The 16,085-nt window shown below is 41.9% G+C and overlaps 1 protein-coding gene across 4 annotated transcripts in view; it reads left to right on the forward strand.

Annotated features, from left to right (window-relative positions):
* LOC148033545 (putative AMP deaminase) overlaps nucleotides 1-8,649 on the forward strand; it is a 174,917-nt gene extending 166,268 nt beyond the window's left edge. For all 4 annotated transcript variants that reach the window (XM_087681488.1, XM_087681491.1, XM_087681492.1 and 1 more), the window contains 2 exons: nucleotides 7,677-7,802; nucleotides 8,001-8,649. The gene's annotated coding sequence lies outside the window, so the exon portion shown is untranslated. The remainder of the gene's footprint in view (nucleotides 1-7,676; nucleotides 7,803-8,000) is intronic.
* Nucleotides 8,650-16,085: the final 7,436 nt, after the last annotated feature.

Consider the following 16,085-nt stretch of genomic DNA (forward strand, 5'->3'; position numbering starts at 1 on the left):
ATAGTTCCATCCACCTATCTCAATCATCAGTTGATATGATGAGGTGCAGATTTGCCCAATAGCAACTCGAAGCCCGTGAGAAATTTTTAGCATCCATATATCTTGGCCTCACTATGAAACCATCATGGAAAAGCTGCAAGAAGTGACATTGGTATTGTGCCATCTTCGTGCCTTATGGGAAAGGGAGCTTGAACCAAGTCCTCTCTGTCTCCACTTTAGTGATGTCTACTCTGATCACTCTATTCAACTCGAATGATTGAGACTCAAAGTGGGACAATCAAGACTGTAATCGAACAGTGGCAATTTGTCTATATTTATGTCATGCAAGTTCAACCATGTGTTCATGTGTGCATACCAAGATTGTCTATCTTCCTTTGCTGCAAGCTATCTTGAAGACTCCAGAGCTAGCCTAGGGTATCGGTCTTTAGGGAGTTGCCATATCCTCTGGAGAAAGGTGATTGCCTGGAATAGTGCATCCACTACCATGGGTGTTGCACCCAATTCTACTCGGATGATCTCTTGTGGTACTGAGACTTTCGCCCTTATCATACATGCTATCATCATGACCAACGGTCTCTCCATATGTTCCCAGCCATTATAATGTTGAAGAATGAGAGAGAGAGAGAGAGAGAGAGAGAGAGAGAGAGAGAGAGAGAACTTCTTTGGTGACTTTTTTCTTTGGTTTTGAGAATCCTTGGTGAGGTGTTGGTGGAGCCTTGATTGGCCTCCCGCAATAGGAATAGGGCCTGTATGCTTTGGGATATAGGGAAACCTTACCCAACCAAAATTTGTTTTGAGGTTCTTGGGTTGCAAATGTTGGTTTTTAGAAATGGGGCACATTTGTTGAACACTATTTTAGATGTGCCCAATTGGGCCATTTCGTTTCAGAATGTGATAGAAGCCCTGAGGTATTGCAGTGTTCTTTGGATCTTGACATGGTTATGCAAGAGCATCATCCCCAACAGATGGTTCAGTAGCCAGAAGCTGATCCTGTGCCTCTTGTCTAGCATGGACACGATGATGAAAAGGAGGATGTTTCCCAAGCTGGTATTGAGCGTACATCGCTTTCAGTTGGTTGGAATTTGCCTCCTCAGGATGATTCTTGGGTCACTGTGGTTAGACATAATGCTAGACAGGATTCTCGTTCGACTCCTGCCCACCCACCTCTATACCCTATCACTCGAACTTTTCAATACAGAGGTAGGGGATTTTATATGAAACCTCAATCTTCATGTGTTCCTACAGTTGGTGCGGATGATAAAAGGGTTTCTGATTTTACTTTGCGCTTTGACATGCGTGGGAGGCTTGTGTCTCCTCAGGATGTTTTCCGTTCTCAGCAATAGTAGTTTCCTTCTCGTGCTTCGATTGCTAGTTTACAGAGGGAAAAACTTGTAGATGTGATCCGAAGATAGATGGAGAGATTTTAGGCAGCTAAAGCTATTGATGTTACAGGGAAAGGGAAAGTGGTGATTCAGTAGTTTTCTTTTCTGTGATTTATCATGAGACTTGCTTTATGGAATATTAAAGACATTTCTTCGGGCAACAAGTAGTATTGGTTGTGGAAAGTTGTGTTAGTTGTTCTATGGAGCAAAAATAGCATGCTTTGGCAGGATCTTCTTATGTATATAAGGATTATATAGTTTTTTTTAGTGGTCAGGTTCCACATAAATCTGGAGTTATGTTGGCTGTTAGATCTTCCTTGCAACCATCCTTGGTTTCTCAGGACCGTTGCATCCGATTTCTGGTACTGGAAGTCATATATGAGGGAGAGGTTTTGTGGATGGTGGGCGTATATGCTCCTTCTATTGCTTGGGAACGTCGTCAGCTTTGGGATGACTTGCGTTGCCTTGCTATAGCCTGTCAAGGCTTTGTTATGGGTGATTTTAATGTGTGTATTTGCGGATCAGGCAACTTCACCGCACTCGATCACGGATAGTCCTGAGCGACAGGCTTGGGATGCTATGGTAGCTATGTCTTTGAAACAGGACATGTGATCCTAGATGCATCCTTCACAGTCTGGATATACTTATCTTTCTCTTCAGCATCCAAACACCTGAGCTAGACTTGATAGGATCTACATTTGTTAGAGTGATTCTTTTCTTCTTGGAGTCATTGATATGTGGGTGGAGCGACATCATGTTTTATCAGACAACTATCCTTTGGTTTTGGAATGGACCCACACCCCTGTTCATGCCTTTAAGGCTCTCCTTGCTTGTTTGCCTCTTCGTTTCAACCAATCTTTTCTATTGCAAAATCAGTTTTTAGATGTATTCATCAATTGATTGCTTCTTTTAGCTGGAGGGTCCTATTTGGAGGGATGGAAGCATGGGCTGTTTTTAGGGATAATGCACGAGGGTTCTCTCGAGAGTATGGTATTCAGCATGCTTTCTCTTTGGGAGCTAAACTGCAGCATGCACAATCTTTGTTGGCTCACTTGTTGTCTTTGTATCAGTCAGGGGTGATGACTTGCTCACATGCATAAAATGGTTGAAATGTAGAGTTTAATCTCTTCAAGAAGAGGAATATGCTAAATACAATTTGTTGGCCAGAGTGGAAGCTTTACATGGTAATAACTGTCAATCTCATCAGTTCTTTGTTCGTTTACGCTAGAAATACACCCACGAAAATATTGTGTGTTTGATGGATGAGCAAGGTGTCATGGTGAGTGATCTTGCTTCCATCATTCAAATGTGTGTTGACTTTATAAATCTTTGTTGGGTCCACAAGAGATTCTTTTTGGTGTTGTCCACTCTGCTCACCGATACACTTGCGATTTGGTTAGTAACCAAGTTAAGCAAGAATGGGTTGATTTGATGGAGGTTGATATTTTAGAGGATGAAGTGGAAGATGTGCTGTCCCATTTGCCTTGAAGGAAAAGTCCTGGCTGGGATGGGCTTCCTGATGAGCTGTTTTCAGCCCATGTTGAGCAACTTAAGGACCCATTAACTCGCTATGTCAACAAGTGTGGAATTTTGGTATGATGCCTTCAGACTGGAAGATTTTTGTCATTCGGTTATTGCCTAAGGTTCCCTCTCCGACCTCTTTGAAACAATGGAGACCCATTTCTATTATGGGTTCTTTATATAAAATCTTCTCTAAAATCATTGCCAATAGATTGCAAAAAGTGTTTCTGTACTTGGTTCATCCACGTCAATATGGTTTCATTAAGGGTTGAATATAATGCATAACATTTTGAATGTTCAACCGGGGATTGATTATGCCAAAGCTTTAGGCCAGTAGATTGTCATGCTTCAACTTGATCTTGAAAAGGCATTTGATCATGCTAGCTGGTCTTTTTGGGGGCAGCTAATGTCCACCATGGGATTTGGTCCTCTCATGATTTCTCTTGTTGATACCATTAGTCACAGTGTTGTGGCTCGTATTGCACTTAATGGAGGGATCGCTGATGAAATTGCCTTGTCTCGGTCTCTTCGGCAAGGCTGCCCTCTTAGCCCTTTGCTATTTGCTTTAGTCACTCACTCAATGCTCTCATTGTTGGATAAGTTGGCCGATCAAGGTGAGATTGTTGGTTTGTCTCTTCCTAGTGGTGCCCAACTTTTGGATCAATCTTAGATTGATGATTCCTTTATGTTCCTTAAGGATGATCACACTAATGTTAATCGGGCAATGGTTGCGTGGAATCTTTTTGCTTTGGCATTGGGACTTCATATTAATGCTAAAAAATCTACAGTGCTTTCTTGTCCGAAGAATGATTTGCATGCCTTGGGTTGGCATGGAGTTGTGATTTCTAAGGGAGATATAACAAGACACTCGGGTTATCCTATTGGTGTGGATATAGCTCCCCGTGCCTTGCTTGATTGAATGTCATCCCATATTCATGATCGGTTCATGTATTGGAAATCTCAAGGTTGGCCTCTTCATGGGAGACTTAAAGTTGCTCAATGCATCATGATCAGTATGATTTTTGCCATTGCTTCCTTGGACTAAGAAGTCTCTTTTGGAATTGGTTCAGCCTATCCGATTCATGTTGTGGAAAAAGAAAGGGAATCTTTTGGGCCAGGTGTGGATTTCGTGGCAGCATGTGACTACTCCTAAAAGGATGGGGGGAGCAACTTTATTAGATGTTCATTTGCATATGACTGCTTTGAGAGTAGCTCTTTTGTAGGCATTATGTAGAGAGTCATCCTTGGTCAGATATTGCAAAATTTTTCATAGAAAGGACTGGCATCTCTCATGGTAGCACGGTTATTCACGCTTCTTGGTGGCATGTACTTAATTCCACAAGACCTATTAAGGTCTCCCAATCTTTTCTTCTTTCACATTTGATTGCATCTTGGCAGGAGATGTTAAGTTTTGCAGTTTGGTGCCCCCCTGATTTTCGTAAGGAGGAGAATTCACTACAAGGTGAAGTATTGGCTACCTTCAGGTTGTTGGATTGGCCTGATAAAGATTTGCACGAGACAAGTTTAATCTAATGGCTCGTTCGGGGTTGTAGACAATCCTTGATGGTGTCATTCCTGGGCAGCCCTGTCTTTATTCTTCCTGGTGTATTCGTCAGCACTTTCGGGTGCCTTGAGGATATCATGACATTTGGTTGTCCATATAGAGCAGGGTTCTAATGTTCTGTCCTTTGCTTGCGTTACAGCCATCATCTCCTTGGCAAGATTGGATGTTTGTGCTTCCTGATGATTTCGAGAAAAGGTCAACTAATTAGATATATCATCAGATGGAGACCAAGAGATGGGTCACTGGAAAGGCTAATAAATCATGGCATATTCACGATAGCAAAAAGAAGTGGCACGAAAGATTCATCCAACTCTGGAAGTCTAAGGTTCCTTATCAAGGTAAAGTGTTCACGTGGAGGTTACTTATTGGGGGTTTTCCAATTGGGGATGTGTTGCGTGCTCACAAGATCTCTGCAGGTTGTTGTATATTTTGCACTACATGTGATGAGACATTGCTTTATCTCTTTGTCTCTTGCCCTGTTGCTCGACAGATTTGGAGTTTTGTTTCCCGTGTGTGGTCCTTGGCAACTTAGCACCGGATAGCAGCTCGTTCGTGGATTATGGGAAAGATGACCTCTATGTCTACTTTGAATTCAGATTATTCTCGCCTCTTCCATTTTCCTTAGATGGACAGCCCTATGGCATATTTGGCATACTCGGAATGCCTTCATTTTTGATTCAACATCGGGCATCCATGGTCATGTGGCCTGTGGTCGTGATTTAGTGTTATGGCAGATCTCCTCTATGGTGTGAGCTGATCTGGTTCTTCCTAACATTGCTGCTTCCTGGCTGGATATTGTTCGCTCCACACCAGCTGTCCTTTTTGTGTGATAGTTCTATGTTAGAATCTTGGTAGACTTTCATTTGTGTCTGTTTTTTCTTTGTTGACCTGATGGTTTGATGTAAATATGTACTTCTTAATTCAATTCTTCAGCACTGATCCGGTGCACTGACTGATCAATCCTTGCACGCAGCCCAAGGTGTCAGTGAGGGCACCGGATCAAGCTGAAATGATGACAGCAATACGGACGGTGACAGAGACAGTGACGGTGATAGAGAGTGGCCTTCTATCTGTGCCAAAGGAGGAGACTGCAGCCACCGATGGAGTACTTATGGGGCAGATGAAGAAGTGATCCATTGACTCAGCTATAAATAGCTGAAATCCATCAAAACTGGTGGAGCAGCTGTTTGGAGGCCTAAAAAATCTGGCTGACCTGCATTAAATGCAGTTGACAGCAGCTGAATAGTACAAAAATGCTGACATGGCACTCTCAAGTAGGCGTAATGCTAACGTCACCATCCGGGGGGCTGGAAACTGACAGGAAAAGCACACAAAACTATCAAAGCTCTTATGTCTCCGTCAGACTCTCATGGAGCTCACAACCAAGAGATGAGAGACTGACAGACTATAATAGGCAAGCTAGCATCCCCTCTCATATCTTGGGAGAGTTTGAAGACCTAACAATTGCATATAATGAAGCATGGAAGCCTTGGACAAAGGCTTCATGAAGAGATCCGTTGCATTGTCTACTGTAGGACAGTAGACCACTGCTAACTCGGAATCCATGATTTGCTCATGTACATAATGATAACCTCTATGTGCTTTGTGTGAGCATGAAACATGAGGTTCTTGGCCAAAGCTAATGCACTCTGGTTATCCACGCGTAGTTGACTGGGACTTGCCTGCCGAAAGCCAATCTCCACCAACATCCGGTGGAGCTAAATTGCCTCCATAGCTGTGGAACAAGGAGCGTGATACTCAATCGGTAGAAGAAAGTGCCACAATAGGCTGCTTCTTACTGCTCCACGAGATAGCTCCCGGTCTAATGGAGAAAGCATAACCTATAGTGGATCATCTCGAATCCACATCACCTACCCTATCGGAGTTGCTCCATCTAGAAAGTGTGGCCCCTTCTTTGTACATGATCCCATAGAACTGAGTCCCCTACAAGTAGTGCAAAGTAGCTCTCCAATGAGCTTGAGTGGAGATCTTCACAAAAGAAGACAATAGTGCTACCACAAAAGAATTATCCGATCGAGTGTGAGTAAGCCAGATCAATGAGCCAACAAGGCACCTGTATTGGTAAGGGGATCACTAGCTACCAACAAGTTGGACTTCGGGTCCACGGGGCAAGAAATAGGCCGACACTCCACTATGCCAAACTCTAAAAGTATCTTAGAGATGTACCTATGTTGGGATATAAAGATGCCCTGTGCCATTTGACAAATCTTGAAACCTAGGAAGAAGTGGAGGATCCCAAGGTTTGTCATGTTGAACTCCTATCACAACATCTCCGGAGTCCGATCAACCTCTTGTGAGTCATGTCGAACCTTGTAATAAAGGTTGGGGTCATGATCTGATCTATGGAAGCCACTTTGTAAGAATCGATCAATCCTCTAGTACCAAGCTCAAGGAGCTTGCTGCAGGCCATAGAAAGCCTTCCGCAACCTGTGCATAGACTCTTGCCAGGATTTGGATAGAGATTGTCCACTCTCTTTGTGGCGAATGGGAGAAGATACAAGGCAGTTCAAAGATTATGAGGAGGAGATGCTTTTTTCAGTACCTGGGACTTTGGCACTTTCTTCCATTGTCAGCCCAATATAATTTGGCACAAAAAACCTCCTGACTAGTTATTCATTTAGGGACCCTCTGTATATATTTTTTGGTATGGAAGTCCCTTATAAGGCTGCTTTGTACTTTGTAGTTTGCCTTTGGTTACTTGTCTCAAGGGATTTAGTAATAGAATTTTTCCTCCTCTCTGAAAAAACAGAAACCTCTGTTTCTGAAACTCCTGGATAAGCTTAAAGTAACCAAACCAGCAAGATCCTCTCACTGGACATTAAGATTATTAGACATTTCGGATATTCATTGGGTTGGATTGTATCTTTGTGTGAAGTCTCCAACCAGGTCATACAATATACATCAAAACCCTTGCATGTGACAATCAATCTGATGGCCTGTTTAGATATTTTTTGAGCTTTTGTAGGTTTGGACAAAGTTACATCAGAAGTCATTTGATTTTCTAGAATACTCCAAGGGAAGAGGAAGTGAGAGTCCTGAAAAGAGATTATTACATGGGGGTTCAGTATATTAAATGTCTAGTTTTATTTTCTTCTTTGAAAGGGTACATTGTTACCGACATACGTAGAGCAGGAGCAACCATGAACTCTGATATATGTATACCCTGATATATGTCTGGTGGATTTCAGGTGACCTATGTAACAGGTTTAAGAGACTAAAAAAATTGCTATCCGATCTTTTGGCCTTGTGCTCTTTCACTTCTGCAGCACTGGAGCAAAACTGAAAGTTCTAATAGAGGAGAGAATGAAAAATTGGTAAGCACAGATGACCTACTCCAATAGCAGATTCAATTACAAGTGGGGAATTTATGGAATGCTTGGTTTATGATCTGAATGATAGGTTACAAGATTGAATCTTACACAATCATGTACTTACTCAACTGTCCATTTGACAAAAATATTTGTTACTCTGGCAATATAGATTGCTCATCCCCTGCTTTTGGTTTGCAACAGTTTTCCTAGTGTGGGAGCTTTTGGAAAGGAGAAAAAGTTTAGCAGCAAATACATGCTGGTTGCCCTCATAGGATTTAAACGTTTAACATTGTGGTTGGCACATCAATTTTTGTGAAGGATATGACCTGATTGGGTACCCATTTCAACTTTGATGAGGATGCTAGAATGCTGATGTGCATAGTCCAATACGCGAGAGAAGATTTTGAGCTCGCCGTTTAGGGTAAGGGAGCCAGTAAAATAACACCGTAGTTGTCATGGTGATATTTTTGACCTTGAAAAAGACTATGCTGGCACACGTCCATGAGTAGGTCAACGAAGCACAATGTCACTCAGAGTTTGTCTCTGCATTCCTTAATTGTTGCTTTTGGTTGATGGCCTGCACAGACCAATGTTATCAGAGTCTCCAGCAAACTAATGAACGAGGACACTACAATATGAGTGTCTATTTCCATGACTAGTCTGTGCTGTGTTAAGTGTTGTATTGCTTGGGCCTGTGTCATATCACTGGTCCCTTATCATGGATTGTTCTGCCAGAATATCACTGTTTGATAATTCACACACTATAGTTATACTTTGTGCATCCAGTCTTCATACTAAGCACTGCAAAGCCTAGTCCTTTGCCATGAAAGTGAAAGTTATAATTATATATCAAAGTGCGCTATTTTGACAAAGTTGACATATTAAACATATGCAAGCCAGACATGGCGGCTTGGGAAGTCAACCGCAGGGATTGAATCTGTGTTTTACTAATTTAGTTATATTACATTGACAAGTTAGAAAACTGTTCTTATTTTTTTATTTAGTACCCATCAACAGTAGAAAAAAGCACATCATATATCTCCTTCAGACTATTGTGATCAGACTGACCTTGATAAACATCTTGCACCTAGATTGTTTGTGCCCTAAAGATCCAATAAAATTTGCAAGGGTAGGGGAAAGAAACAGAAGAACAAACTTGAGCTTTGCTTAAATTGATGAGTACTTTTGATCTTGATTCTTGCTTGTTGATATTGCAAAGGGCTTTGCTTGTTGTATAGTTGCCCCAGCCTGAAACAGATCGACCAATCTCAAAATGGGCGGACAAGTGGCAATTATTGCATCTAATGTAGTGGACTTGCAATACATATTGCCATCCCAGCCAAACTACCTCGGTTAGTAGAAATGCAACCTAAATAGTTGCAAAATTGAAATGTACTAGAACTAGAGCACTAGCATCAGTGAATCTACAGAAAATAAATTGATAGGCTCAAAATGAAATGCATTGACTGTCAAAGCTCTAATGTCTTCATTAAACTCTGATTGAGTTCACAACCTAGAGATAACCAACATTAAATACATGGAATGCTAATGGCCTTTACACAATGCTAAATTAGCCTCCTCTTTGTGATCCATCAAAAACTCACCCATGGATAGTTACCATCATAGAGTATGGTTCAGGGGGACCATTTACAAGATCCATATAATTAAGACACAAGATCATGACGACTTGGTAGTTGATCACTTGATACATACTAGAGATATGGTGTACTATATCTTGCATATATATTTAATAAAGCCACATGTAAAGGCTTTTAGATAGTTGCACATCTTTTGGGAGCTACTCAGACATAGATATGCACGATTGGCTCTTGAGTCCTCACACAATAACTTGCTATTGAGAGTTATACTTCATGTTGGTATGCCCAAATGCCATCGTGGTTTGAATTACATGGCTTTAGCATGGATAGGCTACCACTCTTTTAGTACTTGCTTGATATACCTTCTCTCACTTCGAGCCTCTCAAAGATGGCAAAATCATCAAATATGATATTCAATTGGAGCCTAGGATACTTCTAATAGTAATATATGGGTTAGGGACAAAGGTGGCTTTTTATTGAGAGTATCTTCTCCACACTACCAATGGCTTTATTGTTTGCTTGAGATCCATGGATGCTCACCTATCCTAGGGGATTAGATGTACTGTTGGTCAATTATTTACATGGCACCAATGAGATTGAGGCTGACATATATATATATATATATCTTGAGGAATGTATATGCGAGATTTGGCAACGAGGGCTCGAGACAAAGTAGCTCTATATTTGCTATTACTCAGCTTATTTTGTGAGATGGAATGGTGCTTTCATTGTTTGTTTAGGGATGGTTTTGGATCCTTGTTGAGAGTCATGGACTACATTGTGTGTGTGTGTGTGTGTGTGTGTGTGTGTGTTGGGACTTGTTTTCTAACCAAATAAAATCTTGATTTGTATGGGTGCTAATAGTACATAGATCAATTAATTGACAATAATTTGAGATATCATTGGATACAATGGAAAACATAAATAAACATACCAATTTTAACTTTTTAATTTTTATAATTCTTCATATATAACTAAACAAGTGTTAAATAAATCGAGACAATGAGATGAGATGAGAATAACCTATTGAATATGATTTTCTATCTAAGTTTCTTTTGTTTCAACATGATATAATTATAAGGGTGGCTCTCAATCATAATATTTAATTGTGTAAGGGAAAATTGGATATATGCTAATAGAGGTCACATTTTTATATATTTCCACGGTTGTATATCTAAATTGGGATAAGCATTTTTGTATATCAACTAATGAGTTCTTGGATACATTAGGTTTTCAAAGCTTTAGTAAAAAGGCAATGCATGTCTAGTGTTACCTTATTTTAGGCATGTATTTTAAGAGCTCCACCTCGCACAATTAAGTATCCATAAGATGAAGTTGATTTTGCCTTTTTCTATATCCCATGGGGTTTAATTTAAAAGGGAGTAGTATTTGAAAGGTGAAACAAGAGAGAGTACAAGCCAAAGCAAAAGTTATGGAGGTGAGAGAGAGAGAGAGAGAGAGAGAGATGGTATGTGGAAACTCCAACAGTCACAACATATAACCTGCGCTCTCTTATTCTGTTGCCATGGAAAGAATAAAGAATAAAGTGAGTGATGATTGTTGTCACCTACAGTGTATATGTGTGTTGACATTGTGTACAAAATAAATGTAGATTGCTAGACATAGGTAATCTTTAACCCCCAACAACCTTTCACTTAAAGGCGAATGTGTTTGAGTAAGGAGATAATTAAAAGAAAGTAACAAAGTACAATGCATATATGTAATATAACAAGATGAGAATAAATGTTATCTCATCCAAGGCCCTGAACTTCTTAAGGAAACTATAATGTTCAACTTGGAGACTTTTAGTAACTAGATATGTAGGAGTTTTATATGTAAAGATCTTGGCAAGCTCTATCTGCTTTTCTCAATCATCTCTTTGATGAAGTGATAATGGATCTCAATGTGCTTGGCCTTCTCATAAAAGATTGGATTACATATCAATTAGATGAGGATCGAAGAGTATGTGAGAGGCAAAGGCTTCAATAGCAAGGAGAAGTAATGTCGACTTTCGCAAGTGATTTTGGCGAATTATGAAGCAATTCTAGAGATGGTTCTATTGTATCGTCTATTCAAACATTGAGGATTCGTCCACCAATCTTCAATGAAGGCAAGTTAGATGATACAAACTATACTTTGTGGAAGTTTAAAATCACTAAAATCCTTGATTCTTATGAGCTCCTGGAGATGGTGTTGGGGCCAGAACCACAACTAATCCCCAATCCATCAAATTTGTGTGATGATTTTTCCAAATGTGAATCTTCTATGAGCTTGGAAATGAAGGAACGCAGATGCACTGTTTGCCTTAGTTACAAGTTGTGTTGACTGTATTTTGACTTTGATTCAACATACAACCAAGGCTTCAGAAGCGTGGGTTGTACTGAGAAGTTAGTATGAAACAGGATATCAAACAAGGATTCAAAGCTTGGAGAATCAGCTAGTAGTGGAGAAGTTTTTTGAAGGAGAGAGAGTTGAAGCATTCATCACTTGGATTAAGAATTTGTACGCCCAGATGGCTAGTGTTGGGATACAAAAGACTAGCGAGGAGCTAGCGAGGAGGTGTCTTTGGATCTGGCCACCAAAGTTTGATGGATTGGTAATTGCCCTTAATACTCAGGTGAGACCTCAAGCTTTGAGTTTTGTGCATTTTTCATTGAGGAGTTGAGTCTAAAAGCCCAAGAAGGAGGCAGCAGTGGAGATACTGCATTCTGTATCAATGCAAACGCAAAAGGTAAAGATGGCTCCTTCACTAAAAATGATGGTGACAATGGTGGGGTAAAGGCGCCTCCACCGTGCCACCCCGTGTATTACTACACTGACAGTACCCGCCACTGCACACTGCAGGTGGCGAGCCCCCGTCACCGTCACACTTATTCTTTATTCTTTCAGTGACTAGTGAATAAAGGAAGGCCCGGTCACACATTGTGACTGTTGGAGTTCCCATTTGTTTCTCTCTCTCTCTTCTTGCTCTTGCTCTCCGCCATAGCTCGTGCATGGTCTTTCGATCCTCTCATCCCTTTCAACTGGTATCAGAGCTTGGCTTCCGATTGCTCGAGCTCTTCTCAGTGCTTGCTTAGCTTCGCATCGACTCCCTTCTTGCATTGGATCTCCATCCTGGCAGCCATATCCGATCTCCCCCCGACTTCCCGAGCACCTTCCCGGCCTATTGAGGCACCTTCAAGGCATTGGTACTGAGGTATTTGATCATTCTTTCAGGGTTTAATTTCAGTCTACAGGTTGCAAACAGCAAGGGCAGCCATGGCTTCAAACCCTTTAAGCTTATTCCCCTCATATTGTGCCTTACACCTATCAAGGCTCAAAGAGGCTTGTCATAGGCCTTTGATAGGCCCTTCTTGAACCCCCCATTACCCCCTTTCATCCCACGTGGAGCAGCAACAAGTTCAGCACCAACAGGGCAGATTGCGCTATTTTTCTAGGCTGTTAGCACTCGTCTACTTCAGCTCCACACTTGGCCATTGCTTCTTGCTCTCTACCTTGATCAAGAGGGCTATTAGACTTCATGTTTGATGTCATTCAAGCTTTGGGCATTGGTCTTGATCATTCGGGGCTGATTTCTTCAGATTTGGGACTGTCATAAACTGTCATAACAGGCTGAAAACAGGGCAGCAACATTGGCATTAGCATTTGTTACTTACACTCCATTCCGGTTGTGTTGTTTGATGCCCGTATGTGGCCTACTTGATGCCCGAATGTCTTGGGAATGTATGCATTCGATTTGCTCATGATTTGGCATTGTTGTTGGGCTGGAAATTGACAGTTTTAGACTGTTTAGAGCTGCTGTACATGAGTGGGCTGAAGCTTATTTGTCACATGTATTGCTTCTCTATCGATACCGGATGTATGCTATGGGTTATGCCATGATGTATTACACTTTGGGGATCAACTTCGAACTCATGATCGTGATTCCGGAATGCACTTGAGCATCGCATTTGCTCCATTATTGGTTTGTCATTGGCAGTTTGGTCGACTTGACTGGCATTTGGGCCGCTTATGCCTATTGTCTGTACTTGACGGATAAGCTCTATGCATTACATGCTTTGGTCCGTGGTTGATGCCTCTTAGTTCGTCCATGCTTGAGAGATATTTTGGAGCTCCGATTTGGATGTTTTGAGCACTTCCGACTCACAGGGATATTGACTTTGGGCTGCTACTGGATATATTGACTTGACAGAGATCTTGCCATTGGGATTATGTCTTGCTCAGTGGTTGCTACGACAGTTGCTTCATGTATGTCATGCTCTCTTGGATGCGTCTGACGCATTGACTTGGTCACTTGTCACTGGTACTTTTTCTTGGGTTGTTTGAGCTCTTTAGCTCGCCTATACGCCGTTTGTGCCAGTGGGAGCATAGTGTATGCACGACCGACTTTGAGCAGTTCATGTCTTAGAGCAACTTACGACTGGATGTTGCATTGATGTATGTCTTGGTCTCCGGATTGCTTATGAGCTGAGTCTCTTGCTTTGGATCCGCTTTCATTTTGGGCAGATACCTATTTGTGTCAGGTTTTGGCAGTTGCAGGTACATCTTGCCTAGATTGTCTGGGGGTGTGCCTCTTACCGGCAGATGCTATTTGACATGTCTCAGTGTTAAGCTCATGTATTTTCACTGTCATTTGGCTTTGCTTTGTCCTTTTCATGCCGGCTTTGGACCTAGCACTGTCTAGTTGACTTTGGATCCAGTTTTGGGATAGTTTGCTCTAATTATTGCAGGTCTGCAATTTATTACAATAAGCATTTATTGGTGGACTGAGCTGTATTTTTCATGCTGAAATGTCCTGATTTGGTGTACTATACCTCGTACTTGGTGGGCAGTAGCTTCTCAGCCAGTTTCCCAGTCATTTTGCCTTGGATTTAGTGGTTTTTTGGCTGTTTACAGCAGAAAAGAGCAAGCAGTTTTGAACTGTCTCTGCATTTACAGCCTGCATTATGGCTTTGTCTTCGACTGAAATGCCATATTTAATATCACGAAGTTGGATGGTACCAACTATGGCTATTGGAAGAGCCAGATTTGGCAGGTCTTGGTGCAGAAGAACCATGTAAAGCCACTTCGATTGAGCGGGTAGCAGCTTGTAGGTATGAGCAATGATGACTGGTTTGACTTGGATACATACTGTAAGTCCACAATCATACTCTCTCTGACTGAGCAGGTTCATTACAATGTAGTGGATGAGGCACAAGACCGCATGGTAGTTATGGGAAAAGATCAAGAATCTTTATGTTAAGAAGAGCCCGGCTAGTCAGATGTACTCGCTCAAGCAGCTCATGGATCTGCGCATGAAGGAGAATGCGACGATGTCTGCTCATTTGAGCCAGTTCCATGTGACCTTGAAGAATCTGATATCGTAGGGTATCACATTTCCCGATGAGGTGATCCCATTCTTTTTGCTTGGGACTCTTGGAGAGTCGTGGGATGTCTTTCGTACTGCCTTGTGTACTCCTACTACTACTGAGCTGAAATTGTCTGATGTAGAGAGTGCTCTTCTACAGGAAGAGATCAACAAGAAGAACTTGGATGCCTCTCGTATTTCTCATGCTTTGACAATTAGAGGCAGGAATGACAGGAATGACCATGGGAATGGCCATGGTCGTGACTCTCAGAAGGGTCGGTCCAAATCTCGTGGAAAGTCTCATAGTAAGTCGCGTGGGCGCAACGCTAATGTCACTTGCCATCATTGTGGGAAAAAGGGCCATATCATACCAGTATCATGAGTTGCGCAATGAGAAGCGCAAGGACAAGGGGAAGGATAAAGTGTAGAAAAAGTCTTCTGATCGTAGTATTGTACCTGCGAAGTCCAGTGTAAAGATCGAAGAGATCAATGTTACGCAGACTGAGGAGCCATCTGACAGTGATGAGTTTATCTTGGCAGCTAGTTCATCTGACAGCTCACTGTTGAGTGAGACTCCTAGCATATATGCACAGTGTTGGCTTTTGGATTCAAGCGCGTCTTTTCATGTGACGCCTTATCGTGAGTGGTTCCACTCCTACCGCACTGTATCAAGGTCAGTCAGGCTTGGAGATGACAGGTCTTTGGCTATTGTGGGCAGTGGTGACATACAGTTGCAGTTTTCCACTGGCAGTTCTTTTGTGCTCAGGGATGTACGTCATATACCTGCGCTTACGCGCAGCCTTATGTCTGCAAGTCAGCTGGATGATGCAGGGTTTCACATTGGTTTTGGAGACTCTGCCTGGAAGATTACCAGAGGCAGACTTGTACTGGTCAGAGGTGCCAAGGCTGGCAGCCTCTATCCTCTTGTAGTGGATGGTCCTACAGTTGATCATGTTTTGTCAATGGATTCTATCCAACATGTATCACTTTGGCATGCCCGTTTGGGGCATATGTCTTTGAAGGGAATGAAAATGCTTTCTGGTTTGTAGTATCTTCTGCCTTTAGACTGCATGTTTTGACTCGTGTGATCATTGTCTTTATGGTAAGCAGAATAGGTCTACGTATAAGAAATCGGGTAGGCCACGCATAAGTGAGCCCTTGGCTTTGGTGCATTCCGATGTTTGTGGGCCCATGCCTTGTATGTCTATGGGTGGCACGAAGTACTTTGTTACCTTCATTGACGATTTTTCTAGGAAAGTGTGGGCTTTTCCCATAAAGCAGAAGTCCGATGTCTTGGCAGTCTTTCAACGTTGGCTTGCTCTTGTTGAGAACCAGATTGGG

Source organism: Lygodium microphyllum, chromosome 7 (assembly GCF_053477565.2).
Source record: "Lygodium microphyllum isolate KBCC chromosome 7, Lygodium_microphyllum_v1.1.10, whole genome shotgun sequence".
Lineage (NCBI taxonomy): Eukaryota > Viridiplantae > Streptophyta > Polypodiopsida > Schizaeales > Lygodiaceae > Lygodium > Lygodium microphyllum.